Here is a 5,647-nt window from a genome sequence, read left to right on the forward strand (position 1 = left end):
ATGGACTTCCTGTATAGATAAGTTAGAGACTGGCGTATGAACCTCCTGTACAGATAGATAAGAGACTGGCGTATGGACTTCCCGTAAAAATAAGTTAGATACTGGCGTATGAACCCCCTGTACAGATAAATAAGAGACTGGCTTAAGAACCTCCTGTACAGATAAATAAGAGACTGGCGTATGAACTTCCTGTATAGATCAGTAAGAGACTGGCGTATGGACTTCCTGTATAGATAAGTTAGAGATTGGCGTATGAACCTCCTGTACAGATAAATAAGAGACTGGCGTATGGACTTCCTGTATAGATAAGTTAGAGACTGGCTGATGAACCTCCTGTACAGATAAATAAGAGACTGGCGTATGGACTTGCTGTAAAGATAAGTTAGAGACTGGCTTATGAACCTCCTGTACAGATAAATAAGAGACTGGCGTATGGACTTCCTGTATAGATCAGTAAGAGACTGGCGTATGGACTTCCTGTATAGATAAGTTAGAGATTGGCGTATGAACCTCCTGTACAGAAAAATAAGAGACTGGCGTATGGACTTCCTGTATAGATAAGTTAGAGACTGGCGTATGAACCTCCTGTACAGATAGATAAGAGACTGGCGTATGGACTTCCCGTAAAAATAAGTTAGATACTGGCGTATGAACCCCCTGTACAGATAAATAAGAGACTGGCGTATGAACCTCCTGTACAGATAAATAAGAGACTGGCGTATGGACTTCCTGTAAAGATAAGTAAGAGACTGGCGTATGGGCCTCCTGTAAAGATCAGTTAAAGACTGGCGTAAAAACCTCATGTAAAAATGAGTTACAGACTGGCATATGGACCTCCTGTAAAGATAAGGTAGAAACTGGCGTAAGGACGTTTTATACAGATAAGTTTAAGACTGGCTGATGGATCTCTAAAGATAAGTTAAAGACTGGGATATGGACCTCCTTTAAAGATCAGTTAGAGGCTGGCGTATGGGCCTCCTGTAAAGATCAGGTAGAGACTGACGTATGGACCTCCTCTAAAGATCAGTTATAGACTGACGTAAGGACGTTCTATACAGATTAGATTGAGACTGGCTGATGGATCTCCTGTAAAGATAAGTTTGAGACTGACATATGGGCATGTTAGATTAGCATATTGACATGACTATAATTCATGCTTAAAACCTTATATGCTGCAAGATAGTTTATTTCCTGTTTTAGGTGTTGCCATATGGAGTTATCCCTAACATTAAGAATAATTTGCTTGGAATATGGTGATTTGACATTCAAATGTATGACTGTTGATGATCATTACGACTTCCAAATGGTTTTAAGTAAATGTTAATGGAGTGAGAATATGACCTCACGTTTATTAGAAAGCCATTACAAGGTATTCCAATAACTTAATGTTTGTCACTTTGGTAGCAATTTCAGTATTTTTAAATAAGTGACATTTTCATCTTCCTGACAAACTGAACATCCAGAGGTGGTAGACCACACGTTTTTCTTCATGTTCGCCCGTTTTCCTTGCTAATACCTTGCTGAATGTGAATGGATTCCTATCACATTTTGTTTGATTGTGTATCTTGGTATCACCCATCACGAATTCAACTACTGTCGTCGTTCATTGACGTGAATTAATTACGTCATTTCTAATTGACAGGTTGATTTCCATGCGATAACATCGCTAAATGTAAATGCATTTCGATAAAATTTGGTCTGTATCTTGTATTCAGTATGGAACAAATAGTAGACAGTAGGTCAGCAGTAATAGACAGTAGGTCAGGGTAGTAGACAGTTGGTCAGCAGTAATAAAGACTAAGTCAGCAGTAGTAGACAGTAGGTCAGCGGTAGTAGACCGAAGGTCAGCAGTAATAGACAGTAGGTCAGCGGTAGTAGACAGTAGGTTTGCAGTAGTAGACAGTAAGTTTGCAGTAGTAGACAGTAGGTGAGCAGTAACAGACAGTAGGTCAGCGATAGTAGACAGTAGGTCAGCAGTAATAGACAGTAGGTCAGCGATAGTAGACAGTAGGTCAGCAGTAATATGTTGTAGGTCAGCAGTAATACAGAGTAGGTCAGCGGTAGTAGTCAGCGATAGTAAACAGTAGGTCAGCAGTACCATGTTGTATGTAAGCAGAAGTAGACAGTAGGTTTGCAGTAATAGACAGTAGGTCAGCAGTGATAGACAGTTAGTCAGCAGTAATAGACAGTAGGTCAGCAGTAATAGATAGTTAGACATCAGTAGTAGACAGTAGAGCAGGGTAGTAGACAGTAAGTTAGCAGTAATAGACAGTAGGTCAGCGGTAGTAGACAGTAGGTTTGCAGTAATAGACAGTAGGTAAGCAGTAATAGACAGTAGAGCAGCAGTAATAGATAGTTAGACAGCAGTAGTAGACAGTAGGTCAGCAGTAATAGACGGTATGTAAGCAGTAGTAGTTAGTAGGTCAGCAGTCATAGACAGTAGGTCAGCAGCAGTAGACAGTAGGTTTGCAGTAGTAGACAGTAGGTCAGCAGTAATAGATAGTTAGACATCAGTAGTAGACAGTAGAGCAGGGTAGTAGACAGTAGAGCAGGGTAGTAGACAGTAAGTTAGCAGTAATAGACAGTAGGTCAGCGGTAGTAGACAGTAGGTTTGCAGTAATAGACAGTAGGTAAGCAGTAATAGACAGTAGAGCAGCAGTAATAGATAGTTAGACAGCAGTAGTAGACAGTAGGTCAGCAGTAATAGACGGTATGTAAGCAGTAGTAGTTAGTAGGTCAGCAGTCATAGACAGTAGGTCAGCAGCAGTAGACAGTAGGTTTGCAGTAGTAGACAGTAGGTCAGCAGTAATAGACAGTAGGTCAGCAGTAATAGATAGCAAAACAGCAGTAGAAGACAGTAGGTCTGCGGTAGTAGACAGTAGGTCAGCAGTAGTAGACAGTTAATCAGATTGAAAACGCATTAAATCAATATTGATAGAATTACTAGAAGTAGGCTGTTACAATTTGTATTTCCCCCTGGAATATCATAACAGTTTTCCTTTTAAAATGACGGAAGTATAAGGAGAGGATGATGTGCAGGATATTGATGTATGTGTTATAATTTCTCTGATTGTGTTAGTTTTATTAGAGATACGAACATGTTTACACAGAAAGTGACATGCATACAATCACATGCAATTCAAATCGTCTGTCTTATTTCCTGTAACTGGCGCCTTGTACGAGAATATCAGCATAAATCATTTGTTTTTGACAGATTGACATGTATTTGCATTGGCAATATAGAAAACAAACAAAATGGCGAGCTCCTTGGTGTAAAAGTTCGTTTGAGTTCTAGTAGCGGTCGTGCTCATGAATATGATGAACGATACTCAATGATATCAAGCTAGGTCGACCTGCTACGACTGCCATTCAATAAACAAAATATTGCTTTCACTATATGGCTCCCGTTCACAAAGGCAATAAAATAACATAGCGCCTTAGCATACCACAAAGGAATTCAACAGCAATGCACGGGTACAGCTTTAACACGACCTCATAAGAATTGAGTGATTTACAGTGTAAAGATTGATAAATGGTGTGCTCTCCAGACCAATGGCATAGTTTTGCACGCTAAAATGGGACGGAGAACCATGTTGAAATACGCACTTTTATTTGTATATTATAACTCGATTTGCATGATAAGCAATAATTTCCGGGAAATCATTGTAAGGCGAGTGATTGCCGGAGAAAGTTTTGAATGTCAAATTTGTATTATTATTCAAAGCTATCCAGTACCTAATCACCTAATCTTACATGAATATTTGTTCTAAGAATAATAATTCTTCATCAATTAAGGTCGGAACTATGATTTGGACGGGGAAAAGGGCAATAACTGTGTGAATGAGGTTGAAAGGAATACACTTGAATTTGACAACCCATTACTCCAAAGATGTATTTGTTGAAAAACTTTGATGGATGGACAAAATTGATAAAACATGGTATGGACAAGAAAACATCCCACAATAAATGTATACAAGCCATCTCACATTGTACAATGTAAATATTTTTAGATATAAGAGGCATTTAGTGACGAAAATAGAAAAAGAGAGATAAGTGACATTTCATAAATGGTTGTTAATGTTCCTCGCCTCTCCCGAGGCATGCTCATTGGGAGTTGGATAGATGTACCAGAAATGCAGATTCCATTATAACCAAACAAAGGTACATTTATAACAAAAAAAAAAAAAAAAAAAAAACATAGATGTACCAGGTAGACAAGCCAGCAAATAGAGGAATGCAGTAACTATTTTGTAGTAAAGTATTGCCTGTAAATACAGATTTCTCCGCTAACCCGATAGACCGTACATTTTAAAGCATATACAAATTGCTTTTGAGATTTTTTTATGAAGTAGAACAGAGGTTACATATCCTTCTCAACGATACATACCCGTATAAAAAAAATTAAAAAATTTCCTAACCAGCCGAACCAATCTATTCTTGTATGTGACGGAACCATAAGTTTATCTAATGTTTAAGTATCTTTCATGTGTGCGGAACATTTTTTCACAAGCAAAATAACTGAATTATTGCCATATTCAAGACAGACATAAATGTATAAGCTGACTATGCTTTTCGCGAACACTAATCGCTCATTATAACTTCGCAACACGCGACAAGATATAGTTGGTTAAAAACTCCCAAAAAACAAAAACATTAAAATATATAGTCACAGAAATAGATTTCAAATACCAATTAATTGTTATATTTATACAGAAAATGCTCTTTATCCATAGCACCAGCAGGCAAAATTAGCTGTAAAAAGTTCAGTGAGATTTTAACCTGTAACAAGTTACTACGTGGGCTGAAAATATGGCGGCAATCTAGTTGCCGCTGTTAACGACACGAATCTTCTTGAAATGTCTAGCTCCACTTTAAATACGTTCGGTCGGAGATTGAATTTGACATCTGATAAGATAATTTGAGTTACTGACTTGCTTAAATGGTTTGCTGACTTCTATGGAAATGAAAGTTTACTATGAAATTGAAGGTCGTGTTACTAGAAAACAAAGCTTTCAGGTTTCTGGGGGTTTTCGTACCCGGCTTTATGATTTTAAGCTTTATAAGAATATCTGTGTTCTCTCTATTTATTGGTGCTAGTCTGCAAAAGTGTTGTGAAAAAAATAACAAAAATGTGTGGGAGAAATAATTGTGATATTTCATGTAAAATCACAATATAATTGCCATGAAATCTTAAAAAGATTCCAAACAGATACGTGTAATTGTTATAGCAATGTAAGAATTACACGTAATTAAATGTCTCATGTGTCCCCACTTCTTCATATTATCAGGATGAAACAAAAATGTGTATAGGGAAAATTACGATCAATGTATATTTAAACGGAGAACTTTAACACTTCACTATGACTGCAATAAACAAAATCATATTAATATTCAACTGTAGAAGAAATTAAGAATCTGAGATATGTATTGAGATGCCTATACATATAGATTAACTTAACATAAAACTGTAACATCGACACAATAAATTACAAAAAAATCCCGTAAACACTACGCTGTAGATGAAATTCAGAATCTGAAGAGTGTGTTGGGATGGTCATACATGTAGATAGATGTAACGATTTCCAGGTCTCGTTACAACCGCTTAAACACTCTGAGAGAGATCAAGATCAACTCTGAGATGAACGAA

Source organism: Ylistrum balloti, unplaced genomic scaffold (genome assembly GCF_031769215.1).
Source record: "Ylistrum balloti isolate Yb309-2 unplaced genomic scaffold, AGI_CSIRO_Ybal_v1 Utg371392, whole genome shotgun sequence".
NCBI lineage: Eukaryota > Metazoa > Mollusca > Bivalvia > Pectinida > Pectinidae > Ylistrum > Ylistrum balloti.